The sequence below is a fragment of the Streptopelia decaocto genome (genome assembly GCF_964273445.1).
Source record: "Streptopelia decaocto genome assembly, chromosome: 10".
NCBI classification, from domain to species: domain Eukaryota; kingdom Metazoa; phylum Chordata; class Aves; order Columbiformes; family Columbidae; genus Streptopelia; species Streptopelia decaocto.
The window spans coordinates 7893121-7917084 of record NC_138665.1 but is presented as its reverse complement, the minus strand read 5'-3'; positions in this window follow the sequence as shown (position 1 = coordinate 7917084).

The window sequence follows — 23964 nt, the reverse complement described above, 5'->3', positions numbered from 1 at the left end:
CAGTGATTCAGAAAGTTGAGTGGTTCAGCAGGCATTAAAAGTGAAAGGTTGTAGCAGTTCATGTTTCATTTTAGGCCTCTTCTGCTTAACTTTGCCTTCATGCTTGCTTGATTTTGTTCTGTTTCTCTTAATATAGATGTAGTTGAATTAAGACGTAATTAAATTTAACTGGAAAGCAAGTCCTTTTAGTGTCTTTGTATCAAGATATTTTAAAAGCTTTGCATATAGAGCTTGGTTCACATCTTTAAGTGTCTCAAAATATTTAGTACTATTTTTTTTAAGAGTGCAGCTCATCTATTCTTGTACATTAGCATATTATTTTTCATTTGACTTGAGCATCAGAGAATCATTTTGGTTGGAAAAGACCTTTAAGATCATTGACTCCAACCATTAATGTAAGCATTCCCTTTCCCCCACCCTACGCTTAGAAACTACTCCTTGACCAGAGGAGGTTTGAGGTATAAGGAAGTTTGGTTGGAGGGACTAAGTTCCAGAGAAAAGTTAGAAAACATGAGCATAAAGAATAGGGTCTTTAATTAATGGGGGGAAACAGGGAGTTGAGGCAGGGCACACAGTGGTGAGCTTTCATTTGAACTACAGGCTGTTTCCCGTGCACCGTTAACAGATTTTAGTTTCTTATTAAAAGGCCTGGGAGTTGTCTTTAGTTTGTATCTGCAACCCAGAGAGATTATATTCACCACTACCTGCCAAAAGAATCTTGTCTACAAGAAGCTACTACTTATTAATAAACATAAAGAGAAGCACTGATGTGCAGAGCAGTTCTGCCACAGAAAACACCAGTTAAATGATGCAGGAAATTAAAGGAAGAAGGTAAGGAATAGATCCTGCAATACATCTTGACAGACCTCTTTTGGGAGAAGTCCACATGCTTCCCATCTAGTCAATATTTCAAGTGCTGTGCTTACTCTCTCAGTATCTATCCCACCATTCTGTCAGAATTCAGACATGTCCTTACATTCTGGTCAGTTAGAGCAAGCAGTGGGCAACCAAAATAATCCCTGAGCAAAAATCTAGGCCAAAAATAATACCTATAGTAGTACCATTAATTGCTTTCAGTAGAGAACCATAAAGATTTACCAGCTTTTTATTTTCCAGTACTGAAACCTCTCTTGGAGGAAGATTTGGCTGTGAACTTCGAGTTATGAGTAAAAGGTAACTTGTATTGATTTTTGTCCTACAAATCTTAACAGCTTTATGCAGTTTTTGAAAGGGGTGTTGACAGAATCCTCAAATGGATTACAATGCCAGAGAACAAAAAGGAAACTGTGATCTTTTATTGAAGAACTGAAAGCCTAAATTCTAAGACACTTCCAGGTTTAAAGAACCTTAATGCAGGAGACACAATTTTCACCTGTCAGGGTGTATTTCTTTTTTTGAAGTCATGTTCATTTTTTTTCTGGCTGACTGTAAAGCAGAATACAGAGGTTGATGTTCAGCACATGGACTCCTTAACTGATGCATCATGAAGTAGTGTCTGGGATCCAGGCAGCACATGAACCAAACAATTTGCTAGATCTAGTCAATAAATATATGTCTAGAGTGCTTGAAATCCTGCCCCTTACTTAGCTGGGTACCTCTTATCACTGAATAACTGATTTGTCCAACCTCACATGCAAACCAGAACACCTTGGGAAGACAAGCTGTTCAAATAGAGTGATCTCGAAAACAACTGAAATTCATACTTTTATAACAAAAGTTACAGTGACATCAACACTCTCCAATGGCCTTCCTAACACTGGCTACCATGTTATATTTGCAGAGGTGAAGCTTCAGATTCCAGTCTGTATAAAGTAGAAGTATGAAATACATTTGGAGTTTTGACACTCCAGAATTACATGACAGTTTGGAACCAATTTGACTTAGATGATTTTATACACAAATCATTTATTAAATATGTATGGTAAAACAAAACCACCTCAAAGTCACCCATAAAAAAACCACTGGAAAACTGTGATTCTGTAAAAGCCTTTAAGAAAACATTTACGTGAAGTACACACATGTAGATTGTATATATAAGGCTCTGGATTAAGATTAAAAATGCAGACAATTTGTTTCTAATAGAGCAATGTCAAGACTATAATTTTAATTACCTTTTTTAAATAAGAAACTAGGCAAGAAAAAATTCAATATCTGAAGTGAGAACAGGACTGCATGGGGAAAAAAAAAAGTGATGTATTACTGTTTGGAGAGACATCTGTACTTTCCTTCCAGAACTCCTGTAAATTCTTAATTGATACATTTCTATACCACAGTTCAAAGCTCATGTGCATAAATCAACACTTACAGACTTCAGGACTAAAAGTCATAAATACTGGCTTAGACATATGTCTTCTCAAGTTATCTTCCTTGGGATTTTGATATTTTTATTTGAATATTACCACCACCATCCCCAATGCCTCTGATCAGCATAAAGCTAATTATGTGCTGCTATTAAAGGAGATTACATGAGACACTGACAGTTGGAAAGGCCTAATGACCAGCTGGACAGGAAGAAAAAAAAAAATCAACCCATGCCATTTAGTAATAAATTTGCCAGAATTTTTATAGGCATCTTTTATCACCAGCTTCATTCTTTCATTCTACAATTAGAACAAAACAAAACCAAAAAACAATGACAAAAAAAAAAACACCACACCACAAAACCCACACTCAAAACCACAAAAACCAAAATGCACAACATAAACCAAAAAACCAGCCCCCCCCCAAGCCCCACAATTGAACCCAAAACACAACACAACTGGAAAGAAGTCAAGATTTAGAATGCAGTGAAATTTATACTCTCAACGTAACGCATCATTTGTTATGTATGTCAATATTGTTCAAGAAATGAAAATTCTTCAGAAGATGTATCTCAAATTTTCATGATGGTATCTTTTGCTTCTTTCATTTGGTCCAACTCTGGACTCAAGAACAGCCAACTCCAAGGCTGTTGCTCAGGGTCTTAAGTCATCCTGCTTTTTATAAAGTTTGTTTCATAAATTTCAGTAAAACCTCTTAATAGAATACAAAAATTAAAAAGAAGAAGAAGAAAAAAGGCAAAACCCCAATTCCTCTTTTCAGACAGTAATGAGACATTGGAACAATTCAAGATTCTTTTTTTTGCCCTTTCCTTTGAAGTGAAAACACCACCTATGTAACTTTGGCAATTAGAGAATCCCTGGCATATGGTGCAAAATACATAAGTTACATTCCTCGTATCTTAATAAGGACAAAAGCTGCAAGCCTGGGCTTGGGTGTAAGTAAACAATAAAAAAAAGTTATTCCTACAAAGAATGAATCTGACAAAAGCACATTTCCAAACTGGTTGGATTTTTTTCCAGCCAAGACCTTCCAGATTTCTTAGTCCTCATGTTGCGCATTCTTTCCCTATCAAGTAAATGGCAGTTCCTACATTAGTGTATCAGAGAACAAAAGCACTGTGATTTGTGCAAATTCACCCTTTAGACCCCTTTTCAGAGCTCTACAACTTGCTGCTGCAGTAAAGCTACTCAAACGTATATCAACAGAAAGCTTGCCCAAAACCAAAACCCGCCCCACCTCAGTTCAGCTTTTTTCACATCATGACAAAAAGACTCCCCCACTTCTGTTAATATCACTGTCATTACTATCCCTAATCTCTACTACTTTGTATTGTACTCACAATAAGGTGGTTTAGAGATTGATTAATAATCAAAGCAGAGCTGAGGCATTTAATCAATCTGAACAACAGATTATTGCTTTGTGTACCACAAAGAAAGACAGATTATCCTTTTATTATTGATTAAGGTAGCTACACTCCTGCCAGTTCCATTGCCCTTATTTCTAAATATTTTTGCTCAGCAAGTTTTCAACTTGCATCAGTCCTAAAGACAAAAAAAACATTTCTTGGAACTTTATATATATCGATCAGCTTTCTACTGTAATCCCCTGAACTTTCTTGGATGATACAATAGTTGTAAAATACCTTAGCCTATTTACAATGACTTCTTTCCTCATAGAAAATACACTGAAGATACTTGTACTTGTAGTCTTTTTCATCTTTCCTTTGTTCACACACAATACATTCAATCTTTATTCTTAACACTTCCAGAGAAGTGGTTATAACTTGCAGGTAAGCACCCAAGTTGCATTATTTCACAAAATGGGGCTTAGCACTGGACTGCACAGATGGGAGAAGTGCCGCTGGAGGAGTAGACTGTACTTCAAAAACTGGATAGAATAGCATACTCCGGTAAGAACAATCAAAAGAACTAATCCAAAATGAGAACTAGCTTAAGTTGACCAAAATCACCAATGCCAATCACTAAAAATGTTCAAATATTGGCAGAGAAAACAGGAATGTCATATACAAAACATGAGGCTATCCTTCCACCTTCCCCAGTAGGGTCAGTATCTGCAGATACATCAGATCCTCACAAGGACTGCAACAAAATTAAAAAAGCAAAAAAAGTCTTTACATTGAAAATACATGCTAATAAACTCCAAACTGTAGAAAAGCTACCAGAAAGGTAAAAGGAGACCATAACATCCATATCCACTGAATAGGACAAGAATGGTGACTTCTCTCTGCTACCGGGGAAATGTCTCAGAAGAAGGCATTTCTTTTTCACTCTTAAGTCAGTGAAGAAGTGGATCATGCCACCTAATTACATTCTGGAAAAAATTTCACTGGAGATTTTTAAGCAGAGATAAAGATTTATGAGACAGTTCCATAGATTAGATGACCTCCCAAATTTCCTTCAGCCCTGTTTTTTCTGATTATGTGAATGCTTTCAAACAAAATATTTTCAGGTATTGGTAGTGCCAGAATTTGTTTATTCTCAGATTTACCAGAATGAAGTAAGTCCATTTTATGTGAGACATTTGTGTTAAGAATTTGCTCTTTAACCTTGACTTAGACTATGGAAGTAGAAAATTATTAGTCTCTGCTTGAAGTACCTGCAAGATACTAATGAGGAAATAGCTCATATTTTCTAATGATCTCATAGTTTAAAGAAAGAGGCCCTGTCCAGTTTGCTAATCACTGCTGGTAGGGGGAAAAATATATAATTTTTTACATTACTGTTTCTCTTAAATGATGGAACCAGTATAGGGTTACATAGGTGGCATCACCTACATAAACAGTACAGACTCCTGCTCCAAAATGCTTTATGTATAGCCTTGCTTTGGGCACAGTAAATTTTGATTCAATTACCATGGTAAACTGAGTTACACATAAGAGTGTTGCTGGGGTCTATGCCTAGAGCCGGTGATAGTACTGAAGTACTGCTTATAACAATAAAGTAAGATTTATTTCATAATTAATGCAAGAAGAAAGGTTTCAGCCCCATATAAGATCAGGAATACTCTAAGTACACTAACTTGCATAACAAATTCATCTTAGAAGCAATGGACTGTTCTGCTCCCAGACCTTCATCAGCCAACTTGTCTCACTGTGCAACTGTAAGACTAATGGCATCCTTTCATCACCTGGAATTGGTTGTCTTCTCACAGTATTGGTCTAATTGTGCTTGTAATATTTTTTGTTTGTTCATTTTCTTACCTGTAGGGCTCCAAACCTCTAGCAATCATCTTTTCACCCACTGTTTTCATTCAGCAGTCACAACCCTGATTCTGGTTATCAACAGGTTTAGGAATATGTCTGGAAAGCATTTTGCAGACAAAAGCAGTCATCATTCCAAATCAACTGGAAACTGCACGGATTAAGTAAGCACAATATAGAAATCAAGTCAATAAACCTATCGAAAGGCATGCTAACATTAGTTCAAATTCTGTTTCATGTTGCTCATATTGCCACAGCTTCTGGTTGGCTCGGTGCTGGCCTGGCAGACAATCACATCTGCCTGAAAAATGCCACAGACCAGATGTATCTGCAATCATCTCCAGAAGCTATTGGTAGCAGAATTGTGAGACCAAAAATTTAAAGACAGAGAAAAATATATCTTAAAAGAGTAACTTAAAAGACACATTCTTCATACTAAGGGTGGGTTCACATGACTATTTTGATTTATATGAGAAGCACGCTCCTGGAGCAAATCTCCTGATTCAGCTGGAGTTTGTTGGCAACACATTGTCCTCAACAACATGTTCCATTCTACATATTTACCCTCACTACTTGCTCATCAGGACAGTCATTCATTCTCAGAAGGCTGAACACTCATCTCTGGAAGAGCCTCCTGGAAAAGAAATCTGTTTTATTGTGTGTTTCATGGTTAGGCAATTTGTTTCTATTACATATTTGGACAAAGATCTTTCAGCAGCAGTATCGGGGAGGCTGAAGAGGAAAAATATTGTTTAAAAAAAAAAGAAGGTAGCATTTCCAGTTGCCATAACCATTTCAAACATCTAAGTAGCTTTCGTCTATCACAGTGAATATTTTATACAAGCTAAATTGGAGAGCTTGAGAGAAAGGTGTTGAACTAATTGTGAAAAAGAACTCCTACATCTCATCCGGGGCGGTCAGTTCTTGCGTCCAAATCTTTACATCATCAAAACCACTGAACAACTACAATTCTCACATTCCAGATGAGTATCAAGCTTTTGTTTACATAGAACTGATCTCTCCCATCATGCAACCAAAAGCACCTTTGGAAGAATGCAAGGCTGTCAGCTAAAAAAAAGATAATACTAATTTTAAAAGTTGCACTTCTCTGTGCAGTGACTTGACTTCATCAAACCAGCTACAAAAGTGTTCACTAACTAATCTGTTTCATTCTTCGGTTATTTAAAAGCAACTCCTCATACAAAATTTTTTTCCTAATAATTTTTTTTGCATCCATTTGTTAAAATAATTGAAAAGTTCCAGGTATGGATCAATAGTTAGGTAAGAAACTATTGTTCAAATTGTCCACTATGTTAACCTCATGATCCTGTTTTTCTTCTTTGTGTTACCACCTCCCACATCCTCAATGGCCATGTGCTGTCTGTGTGTTTATATGGAGCCTTTTTTAAAGGTCAGAGTGAGATTCAAGGCACAGTTATTAGAACAAACAGAAAGACTGCTTAATTTCCATGATCTGATTCTTTCATTATTTACTACTACTTTGCAAGTAAAAGGACAGAATTATTGGTGATAATGGAGTACATTAGGCAAGTCATCTTTCAACCAGCTAAACTAATTTAAGCTTAATTAATTTTATTGCACCAGTTTGCACAGATTCCTAGAAAACATTAACTGTGAATTCCCCATTTCTGATTTCTATAAGAAGTGTACATTGTCTATCTTTCTGTCGTTGTTCAGGAACTAGTGTATTCTTATCAACAAGATAATTCTAGATCCTATAACCTGTCTCATATATGCTTCTGATATTCATGATAGACCTCTTGCCCACTTCGATGAGAAATCATATGCCTTGTATGAAAATGAATTAACACATTGCTTCTCTTACATCTTTAAAACTAACATAATATTAGCAGATAGTAATGTTGCTTTCAGTATTACTATAACTTAAAAAAAATACATATATACTTTATATGCTATATTCCCTGTAGTAGCAGGAGAGATTTTCCGCCTAGACTGCAAGTCAATATTTTGAAACTATCGAAAATACAGCACTCTGACTGAACTGTTTACTGTTCAGCACAATTTAATACAGCAGCTGGAATCTATACTTTTGGAAAGGAACATAATACATTAAAAAAAAAAAAAAAGTTTATTATGTCTGGTATACAGAACATTAACTAGTCACTCCAGATTTATCAGTCGAGACTTTCTTTCTAATGTCAAAATGTAGCCTGCAACGGTGCATATTTAAATTTTGATAGTGTCAAGAGATCTTCTACAATCTGGAAGATAGATAAAGGCTAAAGAAGACAGCTATGCTTTCCTAAAACAATGCACTTCAAACAAAACCATCTTTTAGCATCTGTGGACTTTCTTATGGAAGAAACTGATAAAATCATATATAGATTCAAGCATAATTTCTGCTTCATGGGTGTTTGGGGTTTTGTTTTGGTTTTGGTTTGGTGGGGATTTTTTTTTAGCTTTGAAAAAACACAAACAAACAAACTAGACATGAAACAACATTCCTCTGTTTGCATTGAAATTTCACCTGAAGACAGAGGCTATTTTCTTCGAGATAAAGTGGAAGCAAAGTAAATTGAATTTGCTGCACTTGAGACTTTGTTCCATTCTCAATAAGCACGTATTGTGAGACAAGTTTGATTAGAACATCCAGACATGGTCAGATTCATTCTAGTGTGACAGAGCAAGCAAAATCAGCAGATCTCTACCAATTTTGGGCCCTGGAATTCAGGCATGGGGAAGTTCTGTTGCCACAGAAGACATGACAATTAGAATAAAAGTTTTTCCTATTTACATGAACTATTTCCACGCTATAAAGTAAATAAAGCAGGACAAGTCTTTCCTGGATATATAAGTATGCTACTTTTCTCCCTCTCATCTTCACCAGTCTTCTACAATTGGTCCAGGTCTTCGGTTATAAATTCCTCAAAGAAAACAATGCTGGGGAGAAAGCTGTTCTCAACAGCAGTGAGTCCCCTAAAGTTAACAATGGCTAGATCTCAACTTGATGGGTTTGGTCTCTGCTACATGAAGCAGTGTGAAAAAATGGATGAGAGACTGGACCAATAGGAACAAAAAGTGAAGTCCTCCATGACAGCAAAGGGCAGACATTTAGAAGCATATTTTCTGCAACATGCATGACCTTGCACTTTAAGATGAATTTCCAATTACCCCAAAACATTGAGTGCCTCATTTCCCTATGTTCTACTGGGGGAATAGTCTCTGAGTTTGACTTAGGAGACCTGCTTAATAAATTAATCATCACTATAGAGCATTAAAAGCTTGAAAAATATCTATTAAAATAATTAGGTACCCTCACCCCCCCCATACTCCGGGTCTTTATTAGTTCACTGTGTAAGGGAAACTGCTACAGAAATGTTACTGCAGGCAAGAACATATGGTTATTTACCTGGAAGAGGTTTTCCTTGTTATCTTGACCCCTTTCCCCCTTCCTAATCATCAAGCCAAGCTTCAGAAGATTCTCTTGAAAAACTACTGAAAAAAATCATCACCATTCTTTATGTGGTCAATAAAGTCACTGCAGAGAACAAACACACAAATAGAAGCAAAACTCCTACAGAATGTCCCTATCAACTGAAAGAAAGCTCAGAAAAATAACACTGGGATGGAAAATTGGCTTTTTAAGGTCTTTACAGAAGAGGAAGTACTAAAAAAAAACATAATTTGTGATGTAAATAATGTTTTTCTGTCAATATTTTCAACATAGGTATGTTGCTCTCAGGACTTGCATGCCAGTGATAGTGCAAGAAAGAGCAGCACAATTGCAGCAAAACTTCTCCAGAGCTGAAGACCAGACTGTTGGCCCATAATACCTGCATGTACATTATCAAAAAAATGTACATGTTAGATATCAATCCAAGTGAGATCTGTATATGTGTGTGTTTTATTTTGCTATCCTATTCCATCTGTCATCCCTTCTACTATGCAGTACAGGTACTCCCTTGTCAAGATCAGATCCAGTCACATGCAGACGTTGTAATGGATTTCCCTAGTTACCGAGCACAGATGTAGATCTGTTTCATCACCCGTCAAACCATTTCTAAATCAGCCAGCCACAGCAAATCTTGCTGAAAGGTATAAAATAGCATGTGTGGTGGGAAGGTCTTTCACAACATGTTTTTTGCCCTCTCAACAAAATTCAGTGCCTGCCTATCATAGCAGCAGCATAAAAAGAATAAACCTTTCACACTGGGTTTTGGAATATCGTCACTTTGGCAACACATCAAATATTTCCTGTCTCACAGTTTTAAAAAGTTAAGTGTTATGGGATGCATAGGTTACAGTTCCACCAAAATTGCCAGCTCTGGAAAGGAATTTAAAAGCTCTGGGCAAATACATCCAACACAGTAAGACAGAACTGGCAGCATTTTACAAACTGTTTGTGTGCCAAAATGACAACGTCAGCCAGTGAGTCAGCTGTATGCCTCTGTGTTCCCTGGCACACTAGGAAAAAACCCATTATCAGCACTACTACATGGGGACCAATAATGATATTACTGATACTACCTTCATGCTCAAAGTCACAGCAGTAGTATCTGAAGCCTTCTATTAGCTCCCCTGTGTTTTCTTACTTCACCCACTGCTGCGTAAGGCAAAGACAAAGAAAGCTGCTACACAGATTATATATTCATCACAGCTAGTACAATCTAATACAATAAAGTCAGTGCTACAGTGTCACTTGTCACTTTGAGAGCAGGAGATGAAATGATGCCATCTGTGAGAGAAAATCAAATGGGAAGTGAGTCAGAGCACAGTCTGATAAAACGGCTCAGCCACGCTGGAGAGAAGACGATGGAGGAAGGGCAGAGAGCCGCAGCACTAGTGATTACCTCTTAACTCATATAATGTCATAGTATGTTTTAGTCTATAGAAGCACCACTTGATAAACCTGCTCTGCACACCTGCACTTTTATTGTAGTTTTATTATATCTACTAAACACACCTGCATTTTTATGATTGTGTTTGCCTGAAGGCCCCGTAGTAGCAGGGCCAAGACTGTATTTGGAAAATTAGAGTAGCATTAAGCAAATTCAAATTATTGTGAATAATAGATCACTAATTAGAATTTAATTCATTCCAAAATATACTAATTTATGGTTCATGAAACAAATCAAGCATTTGCAACTTGAAAGCTTTCAGAATCCAAATTTCCTTTTAGGAAATGATCTGTCCAAAGTGAAAAGTCTAGCATGATATCCATACTCAAAATAAGCATCCAAGTAAACAAAAAACCAAAACAAACAAAGAGGTTTTTGAATTCTATTTATCATTCTGCTTTAACAGTTGTAATTTATACAATTCTACAATAATTCTATACATATTAGGAGTAATATAAGCTGAAAAATCCAGGTATCCATTAGCTTTAAAAGAGTGAAAGAAGTGCATTTTTCCGCTAATGTTTTGGGTTCTTTTTTAAATGCTATAAACAAATGTTTTGTGATATGCAACAACATCTTGTATAAAACATGTTTCATTACTATGGAGGAAAATGGGTATTTCCTTTATTAACCCATCTAAACTTGTGCTGCCAAACAGGCTTCAACTTGACCACAGATGCTGAGCTGGCAAGGTGCTAATCCTATCTTTGTTTATAACCAACAGAAAGCTGTGATTTTCACCCTCAGCTACCAGGCATCCCACATCTCTGAAGACAATTGCTCATTGCTTTTCACTGCTGCGCACATTACTCTAGGAATGCCTGATTGACATACTCCCAATAGAAGAAAAAACATATAGCTTTTTAAGGATACTATTTGGTGTTGTAAGTAATACAGAGCCCATTGGTTAGCTCTCTTTGTCATATGTAACAGCAATTTGTACCATAAGGCACTAAGGCTGTTAGAGGAGATGTCAGTGATCTGTTTTGTAACAGATTATTAAAGGTGAGGGTTTAAATTCCTACATCATTCATCACCAGACTGTAAAGAATTAAAAATCATAAACCACAGCATGTTTTAGAAATATCTTACCAGCTACCAGGAATTCAACAGAAAACAGTTTGCATGAATGCCACTCAACTATATTACACATATACATTTGTGTCAGGTGGTCAGATACCATAAAATGAATTACTGCTTGTTGCCCGGATATTTGATGAGTCACTCAGTACCATGAACACAGATCAGATTGCTAAACCCTCGCTTGATGTTGTAAAGATATTTCTTTTCTCCTTTATGTCATATGGCATTGCTGACTTAGCTTACTAGTTTCTTACGGAAGCACTGAAAAAGGGCTTCCATTCACCTGTGCAAGATTAAGCTACACTTTTACATTTGTTTATAGGCAGTTTAATAGAATAACTAGTTCTCTTTATTTCATTGTTATATCTAATAATTTCATACAATGAAACTACAGATTCTACTTATCTGAATAAAAACATTAAGGTGATATAATGATTTGGTCACCATTGGTAAAATCCCCACAGTTAAAAGAGTTGCTGGTCCTCAGCCTTACACCCGTGCCAGGTGTGTGCCAGATGTGAAGCAGAGAGTGCTGGCTGAAACAGCCCTGCAGTGGAGAGCAGGTAACCCAGCTGGTGAGCAGCAACTGCTTAACTTAGAGATCATGCCACTTCTGGCTGATGTCAAACCCTTTTCAACTTCCAAAAAAAGCCAAATGCAGATAAGTCTACCCAGTAACAGCGAAGTTCAGCAAGTCCAGTCTTGGAATTTCTCAAAACCTACAAGTTCAGCCAAGTAAGTTAGATAAAAATCCTGCAAGTTGAGCAGGGAAAAAGGCTCTTACTGAACAGCATGACCTTTGGGACACCAAAATCCTAATGCGATTCAGACTCTCATGTCCCAGCACAGTTTGTTTTATGGTAGTACAATACCTTGGGTGGAGGAAAAAAAAAAAAAAAAAAAAAAAAAATCACCTCTTTTTCTGTCTACAAGGAAGAAGGCTGTCCAACAGTACTGAAGATGCAAAGAGAATTGGGAACTTCGTGCCCGCTATCCCTCCTGGAGACAAGTCTTTCTTCTAGTTAGTGCTCCCTGCCTTGCTACTTCCCTCTCCCCAAGTTTGAGTTAATGATTTTCCAAGCAGATGGCTGCAGCTGGTAAACAGATAAATTATAGCCAGCAGAAGGCATGAAGCTTGGGTTCACTGCCATGGTGAAAAATTGAATCCTCAGGAAGTGATATTATATATAACTTAACACTACATCTAAAAAATAAAACTCATATTTTGAGAGCCCAGTATGCTTTAGAAAGAAAGTTAACAGTTTCCTTTCTTTTGCCTGAAGCTTCGCAATCACTAGGTTTCTGAACTGTATTTTTTTCATTAGTCTTCTCCTTCCAAATATAATCTATTATTTGGCAGCAAAGATAGCAAAACATTTGCTTCTTCTTAGTACAGCTGCAACCAATTGGATTTTTAAAAAATTGTATTGGAGATCCAACAGTTCTCTATCATGTTGATTTTTCCATGGTAACAGGGCTGTATTTTTTTCCTTTATAGGGGGTGGGAACATGATGAGGAAATGCATTTCCTATGGTCTCTGCTTTTCCAATTCTCATCCTTCCACACACTGATAGAAGGGATTAGACTAAACTCCAGAACTGCATACTGTGAAACTTTTTTTTTAATGTTATAGTTGTAGCAAACAATCTTTTGTCTTTTACATTCTCAGACATCCAAATATAAAGAAACTCCAAACTATTTCATTATATCTAAACATGAAGAGGTGACTGAAAGTTTACTGTGGCCATTCACGCAGAATCTCTGAAAGGAAACTAAGTAAATACGTTCCTTGTTCAGATATATGACAATAGACTGAAGATGGTACCACATGTAGGTTACAAAAATATTTGCTTGAGAGAAACAAAAGAACAAAGACTTGCCGTAAATTACTTAAGGGCTAATATTAGTGCTAGGCTAGAATGTTGGTCTTGCAAAAACCGTGGACACCCTATTATATTTCAAATTAAAGGTTATATTTTTTGTACTATATACCAAATATCAAAGCCAGCACAGTACATAAATTAGTACAGAAATATGGCCTAGTAGATGCATAACTTTATAGATTCAAGTTCTGGCAGAACACACAAGAAAGGAACAAATACCAGCTTAAAATATCTGGCTTTCTCAAAAGTTTCTAGTACCAGACTTAGGCTAAACTTGTACCTCAGCCTGACAGTTGCCTTATCACAGCAGCACCAGCCTGAGACCTGGTAGAATAATCATCACCAGTCAACTTACGCCACCAGGCACTGAGGCTTTCCCAGGCCAGTGTGATCTGGTTTGAAAAAGAGTTAAAGTAAACCAGATATCAGCCCCGCCATTTGGTGCCTATAATATTGAAACTATGGCCCCTGAACAAACTGCAATACATGTGATGGCAAATTAATGGTTTCTTTCAAATTAAGATTTTTTTTGTATCAAGTATTATTGAGTAAAAAACAAAAATAAAATAAAAATCCAAAAGTGGTAGGTAGCAGATAAGCTGACAAGCCATAGGTAGGCGCTTGGGGTGGAGAAAGAGAATTCCTCCATTTCTGAATTGCGATTAAAATGTGACATGTAATTTTGGAAAGAATCAAACATAAGGACATTCACTGAAGCTAAGTGTTTCAGAGCAATAGAACTCATCAAATACAAAACTTGACTTCTGGTTTAATTCTGAATTAGGAAATAAAAAAAAAAAAAAAAAAAGGAAAGAAAGAAAAAGAAAAAAGAAGGAGGAAAAACGATAAAAAGGGGGAGGAAAAAAGAAAAAAAGAAAACCACAAAACACAACAAAACCACACACCAAACACACAAAAATCATAAAAGCCCCTGTTGCAATACAATTGGTCATGTTTGGTAACACTTCGGATAAGGACCAGAAGGGTTAGAAGAGTTTATTGTACAACTGTATAACAAATCAGGAATGTTGTGATAGATGTTTGGCCTCTCAGAAGAGTATTGATTTGATAAGCTGAAGTTTCTCACCAAGTTTCTGTGAATTTTGTGAAATTTACTAAACCTAAGTTTGGAGCCCAATAGATTAGAATGAGTCAAATGATTTATGTAAGAGATGGGAGAGAAACTATCATGCTAAATGAAGTTGTATTCTGCTGCTTGAAATCTGACATTGATTCATCTCTTTGACTTGATCAATATTTAAGCTAGTCAGCTTTGACAGACATTTCCTAATGTATTTTCTGGCAATTGTTCTCCATAGCTATAATAAATTTTCCTATAAATTGTAGTTTAATTAGCTATCCAGAGCATCCTACCAGCTGAAAAACACTAAGACAAGCAGGATTTGACACTATGATTATTTATTAACCAGTGTAATAAAGAATTAAAAAGACATATGGATTATATAAGTGTAATCATTTTGAGGATTTAAGGACAAAAGGAAGTTAAAATACATAATTAGAACAATAAAAAAGAACAGACACAGATCAGAGAAAATAGTTTCAGGGTATCAATGAGTAAATTATCAAAATAGGCACACAACAAAAGAAACTCAAGCCATAACAGTGTCAGAGCAGTCCTAAGTTGGTAAGCAGTGTTGCTTTGCAAGGTATCTGTGCAAAAAAGGTTTTTGGAATAAGGAGAGATATTTCACTGAGTTTTCAACCTCATCTGCTGTCTTGCAAAGCCAAAAGAAGTTTTGCTGCATTCATCTCCTGTTCGTCCTGCAAGTCAGAGACACTCTTTTCTTGTGAAAGTATAATGACTTCTACATTTCAACCAGTTAGGCCAGCACAAACATACTGAAAGCATCAGTTTTACATTAACGCAATTACAACTTATCTTTCAGAGCTTGACATGATTGTGTACCAGTAATTCCCTGGGTGACATTTCCAGGAAGGCAACTGAAAGATTATTTAAATTAAAAATAAATAAATAAATAAATAAATAATAATAATAATAATAATAATAATAATAATAATAATAATAAATCAACTCAGCATACCAGATAAAGGCTTTTTTTAGTCACTGCACCACATACATTGAAGCCTGCAATAACATTTTTAAAGTTGCTTTGCAGATCACAAGCTGATGGTAAACAGGGTCAGATTTCATATTTACTAGAGCAGGGGTGATTCACAGCAGATGCCTCATAACCGAGTCTTGGCAAAACATGGCTGGATCCATATGTGTCCCATCAGTGCTTTAAAGGTTTTAAAATATGAAAAACCACAAGGTAAAATTATGCAGGTTGACAGCATATGATCAATACCTATACATACTGCCTTTATTATCTCCGTTGTAACTACTAACTTCAACATGTGCAACAGATTTCTTTGCACGTTATTTGCGTTTCTGGACACTGTTTATTCTGCAAAAGAACATCTGATTAATGGCATTGCAGCCAAAGACTGAACTTCAGAAACACTGAATTTAAAAAAAAAAAAAAAAAAAAAAAAAAGTCTGAGGGGCATCCAAGCACATGTTTATACTTCTATGAAGCAAAAGCTAAGCTATAAGAAAATGTATGTTTGCAGGAGGCACAGCATTTATTCATAGGCATCACTGTTGTGCTCCTTTTTTCAGTTGCAAATGAAAGTAATTTCAGTTGTTTTGAACCCTACATGAAAAAAATATATGCAATGCCACTCAACTCCTTTGAGTAAACATCTACAGATAAAGATATTACAACACTGACTTAGAATAATGACTGTCTTAATATAAAGCACCATGATGTGAAATATTTCTTCATTTATTAGAAACTGTTGAAACTCTGAGTAGTTTGGAAGGAAATGTTGAAAAACAAAACTTGAAATGTAACTATTTTTTTCAAATATCAAGCAAATACACACACATTTTTAATAACTTGGTCCCTATTTTCATTTCTTAAAAGTTTATATTTACCTATTTTTAAAAAAGGACTTCAGGAATCTTTTGCTATATGATCATGGATATTTCAGAATACTCTTTGAAAAGAGAAGCAATTCTAAAGGAAAAAGAAAAAAAAATCTGAGACAAAACCCAGAACTGATAAAACAAAAGCAAACAAAAAAAAACCCACCACACCAAAAAACCAAGCACACCACAACCAACAGAACTAAGACAAAAAGAGGGAAGAATTTCAAGCACTTTTTGAATTATTCAGTTGTGGCTGTGACACAAAATTGCTATAGTAATGTGGGATAAAATCATGTCATACTTCTATTATGAAGTACATTAATCTGGATTCCTTTTGGATGAAATTAGACCAGAAGGTGTGCTCAACTCACCTGATGTATCCTAACCACTCTAAGTTTTTTGAACCTACAGGACCAGACTAGAACTAGTTTCAAGTAAGCATTCCCTTCCCACCTCAAATGCAAGGATATCATCTGCACTGTCCTCCTGCACAGAGCTACACCTGCTTCACCACAATAGTTACTAATGGTCACATAGTCAGTTTGATTGTCTTCTGGAACATCTCCAGAACTGAGTTTACTCGTTGAGAATCTGGGCACAATTTCTGCAAGAAACAAGCCTGCTTCAGCAGAACACTCAGCACAGGATTCAGCCATCTGGATGGACTGCAGCACTTTATTGACAATTGATGCTGATGTAGTTAAAAGTAACTAAAATGCTTGTGATCAGTCTGCTTCATTCACTAATCTGGTGTAGCAAAGAGAAGTTGTTATTATTGTATTGTTCCATGCTTACTGCATAAAAATGGTCACCCAGAGAAGATGAAGTGTTTTGCACCTTTGTGCTATTATACACTTCCTTTCACAACTGCACCTTTTCACACTTAACTATCTCATCCTTTCATGAGAACTCAGTTCTTTGAATTACAAATATACTTTCAACACTTCTGAAATAAGTAGCCACCTCCTTTTACCAGTGCTTTCAGAAAATTATTACATGCTTTCCTTCACTTAAATTAGGTCAAATAAGAATATGTTTCTTTTTCATTCTCAGACATCCAAATATAAAGAAACTCCAAACTATTTCATTATATCTAAACATGAAGAGGTGACTGAAAGTTTACTGTGGCCATTCATGCAGAATCTCTGAAAGGAAACTAAGTAAATACATTCCTGTTTCAGATATATGACAACAGACTGACGACAGTACCACATGTAGGTTACAAAAATATTTGCTTGAGAGAAACAAAAGAACAAAGACTTGCCGTAAATTACTTAAGGGCTAATATTAGTGCTAGGCTAGAATGTTGGCCTTGCAAAAACCGTGGACATCCAAAAAGATTCACTGTTGAAATTTTGACCCAATCCTTTTCCTCATCTGAGACTGGGGAGCTTGCAATAAGCCCCTTATGGCTTACTTGTCAGACTGCAATATAAATCCTGATAATTCACAGTTATAAACTGATCCTTTCACCAAAATACCCCAATAATTAAGCAACTCTTATATTGCCACAAGAACAAATGCACTGTCTTGAAAAGGCTCTTCAATATGTTTCCCATTTGGAAGCATTTTTATCAGTTCAGAAGAACGAACTTTGGTTACGCAGATCTTGATATTTTTTGAGACTTTTGTGTTGTTACTTCCATAACAAAAGATGGCTGCTGCTTGTCACTTGAAAAACAATTTAGTTAGCTCTTATCAATCAGTAATGCAGGATTATTCAATTTCTTTGAATTCAGTGGTTTTTTTATGAGTTTCATCAAATGAACTTTGCAGAGATTCATCATGAGGATTTTTATTATGTTTACAGTTACTGAAATAGCTCAGCTTATTGCTAGGTGCTTGCCATTGAAAGGCTGATATTTCAGTTTAACAGGTCTATCAGTTCTAAAGTTCATAACACACATCAGGATACAATTTTAATATTCATATTTTTGTACTTATTGGCTTTGTGTAGAATTTTACAGCCTGAAAACAAGTGTGGTAAGTGAACTATGGATTGTGTACTTGGTACACACTTGTAAAAGTGAAAAAAATGGGACTATAACACTGTTTTTTTCAGTAGGAATATGATACCTCTTTTATCCTGACTTCCTTAATTATCTTGGGTGATATAACTTTAATCACTGGCAAAAAGATATTCCAATTTACTCCGATCACACAAACATTTCACTGTCAGCCATGGTGAAGATAGTTTTTGAGAACAATTTCATCAGAACTTTTGGCATCAGAACTTAGTGGGAAACTTAACTGTGACTGGAATTGTGAGTGCAATAATCTACAAATATGATTATCGTTCATTGCCATGCACAGCTGTAACACTTGTGTCCCCCTTTCCCCGCTACTCCTACCTGACAAAATGATTTGTACCGTTCCCACAATACACAACTATAACGTCCTTAGACTGCAGCTATCAAAATGTCAACTGTCCCCACCCCAAGCCCCAGTGGACATCATCAGACAGAATTAAAGAAAAGCATACCCACTTCCAAAATATTTCATCCTACAACTGACACCCACCTATCCTGCCTCACTGCTGGCAGCACTGTTGTCACTGGGAGTGACGCTCTTATATTCCCTGAGAGCAATTCTCCAGCAGTTCATGTCATTTGGATGATAACTTAAAAGCCACATTATGTTAGAAGAAGGAAATACTTGAAGTTCTCATTTATCCTGTGTTCTCAGAAAAGAATTTCTACAGGGTAAGAAAGAGACTTGTCATCTGAGTGTATATTAATAACCGTTTATGTATAATTTTGATTCCTCTTGATTTCTCAATAAATACAGCAAGCACTGAAAAATACCCACAAACAAATGACAGAAACTATGAGTTTCTACGGAGAGGGAAGAAGTGGCAATACGTTAGTGGAATTAACATTTTTTAGAGCTCCTAAAGGTAAATATCTTTCTGGAAAAAACATAATCTCTGTAGGCTGACACAAATGTCTATATATTTCAACAGTCCGATGCTTTATTACTCTAGCTATTAATATTTTTAAGATTTCCTCAAACATTGGATTCAAACTGAGTCATCTTCCTGTAATGTGTAAAGTTACTTGTCTGATTATAATTTACAATTTTATAACTGTCTAGCTTTACAGCTCCACTGCTTAAATGCAAATATCAGCTAATGGCTTCAATTTTATGCAGCTTTTGAAAGCAACATCTAATGTCAACCAATATAGATTTTCTGTATTGCAGTTTTATTTCATCTTCCCCTATATGCAGCATTGCTTAGTATTTTTCAAGGTAGTTTAGTATCTTGCCTCTGCCCGGCTCTATTTTGTGGGTTTGGAAGAATTACAACAGAACTCAAGAAATGTATAAGCTTTAGAAATGTTTTAAGCTTTGTCTTTCTGAATAACTGTCTTTTTCCGTCTTTTTTAAACAGAAATGTGTTCCACAAGAAGGGGGAGATAAATACTCTCATTAAAGCATATGTTTTGTCTCGATGTTACTTAAAGCTTTCCAAAAACCTAAATTCCTTCAATATGCTTAATGGAGAGAAATTATTTCTTATATTATGCTTATTTTATAAGTATTTTAATTAGTGTGCTGCAGTTCTGCCCTACACATAAATTAAACTCAATGAAGCCAATAATATTTATCTACCACACATTATTTTGTAATATTTGTGACATCAGTTGTTTTCTGATATATATTTGTCAAGTTTTATGAGATAGCAGACTGATTCCAAGCATGGGGTTTTTTTTCCATTTATGCAGCTTTGTATCCCCAAATATACAGGAAAAAATACCGAGACTACAGAACTTTATAATTCAATCTCACATTTATAATTCATAAACCTATCAAAAAACCTACTCAAATATGACCTCTTCCACTTTTCCTCCTTGACAACATTCTCAGCATGCTCCTACTGATTTTATTCAGTTACTCCTCAACTCAAAGAGGCTATTTCTGTATCCTAATGTCCTAATGTATCCCACATACTTATATTTTTTCGTGGTTGTTTTTTTAGTTTTTTTGTTTCCGTATTTTTGTGGGGTTTTTTCGACATTAAAACAAGGCTTATACAAGTACCTACTGCAAATCTCCTTATCCTACATTCATAATCACACAAGAGGTACCTCAAGGAAATGTATTCAGTCTTTCAGTACACAGTAGAACAAGTCTCACCTTTCCCAAGAACCACTGCAAGCCAGACAAGGATCAAGAAACATGGAAGAAATGTGAATTGCTTTGAGGCAATTCTCCCGCAAAACTGCTGAGAAGATACATCTAATTACTGATTTGTAACTTGGACTGTTTTCCAAGAAAGAAAAGTCAATAAAAGGAAGCCCATGGTAACCACCTAAACACATAATAGGTTGCTGCAAAAAGGAAGCATGTGTTCTCTCTGTGCATTATAGGCAGCAAAGTGGTAAAATGCAGAAAGGAATTTTCTGTTTAGACATCAGGAAACACGTTCCGGTGCTAAGATAACCCAGTCCTACAGAACCTAAAAGTGCTGAAACTTTTATCAAATGTCTGCCTAGCCCCTAAATGAAAAGGCTGATATTTTGGGGATTGTTCATTGAAATTCTCTTTTTGATGTATATTGCACAGTTCTAGGAATAGTAGCCTGAAATTTAGCCACAAATGCATACTTAATAATTGAAGTGTCTTTTTAGAGGAATAGTAAAATGTCAGATACAATAAAACAAAAGTATAATGCTGTGAAAACCTCATCTCAGTATATAATGAAAAGAAGAACATCAATCAACTTTTAGTCCAAGCACAAATGGCTGTCCAGTGATGAATCCATCATTAAGAAAAGCACTGTGTCCTCATGTAAAATCTTCCACAATTTGTAACAAACGGTTTAATTATGATACCTTGCTTGTCATGTATACTCTTATAAACTATAGTAAATACCACTTGTGATGGTTCTTACTTTACTATAACTTGCTTTCCAACTCCAATTCATTACTTCCACCTGAAATTCTAAGCACTACCAGCCAGGACCAAAGACAGCAGTGGAATTTACAGTAAGAACAACACTTAAGTATAGATAAGTTTAAAATAGAGTGAAAGTGATTTACCCAGCTTACTGCAACAGTCATCAAAATCCATAGCTGTATGTACTAGAAGTGATTTGAAAGGTTTTCTGTATGTACTAGAAGTGATTTGAAACGTTTCTTTTGGTAAATGCATTTTTGAAGAACATACCCTTTATCATTTGTGTAAAAACATGGAAATGGAAGTAAGATTGTGTATCTTATTTATGGGCTACACTCACTGACTTTTTTCTTCTTTAACTGTATGAGTAATTCTTTGGCAATATGCCTTCAAAGTTAAAAGGATGAACATTAAATTATGTGCAGAACAATTTAGGAATGGCTGCTCAAGCAGCGCACAGGAACAAAAAACCACATTCAGAATTTTACTTGGTCTCAGGATTTTAAATTGTGGCAGATAACAATCTATTAGCTCCTGAATCTGTAGGTACTTTGCTGCTAAAGTGCTTCATATAATGCACCTTCCACAGACACTCCCCATGTTCAGATTCCATTTAACAGTTTAAAGAAAATTAAGCTCTGCAGGTTCTTGTCAGAAGATTTTAAATTCTAGACAGAACGAGTTTCTGTATCGAGCATGTGGTCATTTATTATAAGTCCATAGAGAAAAGCAAGTCTGTGCAGTTTTCCACTGCTGGTCTCCTTCTATCACTGAAACACAAATCCACTTCAGGGCTTACACCAAAACAGGAATAGAGATAATGAAACAGTGGGAAATCAAAGGAAAAAAAAAAAATATATATATACACCACTGTAAGAGCTTCAGGGATACTAAAACACAGTCCTGAGTGCAGATGTACTGGGTTACAGAGGAGGTTTTCTACATGATGTCTTGAGGCTCCTCAAAAAACACCAAAATAACACCATCTAACTTGGCTGTGTGCATTAGCAAAATGTAAGATAACTTGCAGCAGATGATAAGAGGTTGATCTTCAATAAGCTTTGAGAAGCTTCTCACTCACAAAACACAAAACTGTGCTGCTCCTACACCACTACAAGAAAACTGTCTGTGACAGTGCCAACTTTCCAATATAACCTGGATAGAAGCAGAGAATGACAAGGTCAATGGTTGATTGAAAAACTGACTTCTCACTAAGTTTAAAAGTCTGGAAAAGTAGCCCAGCTGTCTATCCAAACAGAGGTATAAGAGACAGTGGCAGCTATCAGGGATGGTCTCTCCTTAAAATTATTAAAAGGGAAAAAAAAATAAGAATATTAACTCAGTAATTAAGTTTCTGCTTTAAATCGCTGTAGTAAAGGTTGAGGAAAATTTATTACTATTTTAAAAATGTCTCAAATTATAAGTGGAAGACAACATTTTAGTGGCAAGTCACTTTATAGCACTCTTTTAAGCGACCAGGTATTACTGATCTTAAAACAGCAGAGCCCTTCCATTCATACTCTTTCAGGGGTCATTAAATTATTGTTATAATGACCCATCTGCAAACTTTCTGAAACTTTTCCTTTTCTAGACACACTGATGAGACTATTATCTCCAAGGAACCTGAAAACTGGAATTTCAGGAAGATACAGAATCACAGAACTTCTCACTTCTATAAAACTAGCTGTAGAGTCACACCATCACTAGAAGTGACAGGAGGCCACTATGTAGTCAGGATGTTTCACTGATCTGTGTGGAACACCTTGGTGGTCTCAGTCTAGTTGCTTGCATCCTCTGTAACTCTAATTGGCTCCTGTCTTGGCAGATTCAAATTAATAAAAGTAATGGAGACTGAATTGCATTTCCTTCATTCTGGAGGTAGAACATTTAAGTCTTCACAACCAGCCTTGAAAATTCTTTTACAGTCTTCAATTTAAAGAACAAATCTGAAAAACATAATGTTGATGAATCACATAAGTCAGTCAAATTTCTTCCTCAGGTAGGAGGCTTGAAGCTGAGATTCTGTTAGCGTATCCAACATACACCTGAACCACCATAAAAACTTAAACACTATCAAATAGAATTACTACCTCTAGAATTTCCTTAATTTTATGACCATCAAACACACATTTTAAAAGACATGAGATAAACATCAACAACTGATATAGTGCTGTTAGCCACATTTCTCATTAAGCATAACTTTAAACAGTTAAACTTGAAAGCTTTGATAGAGTTTATCATGTTCTGCCTCTTACCACTAGCAATCACCTTATTCTCTGCACACTCACTCTGACTTTTCCAAGACTGTTTTCTTCAAAATTATCAACTTCTCACTGACTAAACACTTTTACATTTAACAGAATAAACACTATTACTTTTTCTGCTGAATACCTTACCATTTAACTACAGAATATTATCTGTGACAGCATTACAGAGTCTTTTCATTTAACAGAAGTCCTAGGGATTGAATCAAAAAATGATGTGGCCATCCATTCAGGTCATGTGGGAGGAGATATGTTTCACCTTAGTCAGTACATATGTTGGAAGCAGAGGGAAACAAAAAGAAAAAACCAAAACCAGCAGGAGGTACAAGAAGCAAGATTAAATTACCACCTAAATAGGGGTTTGCAGCTAACCTAGCCAGCCCTAGATTGTTCCGCTTTGTCTGCATTTCCAAGAGGTTCATACTGTGCAGAATAACAGCTCCCACCTTCTCTAAC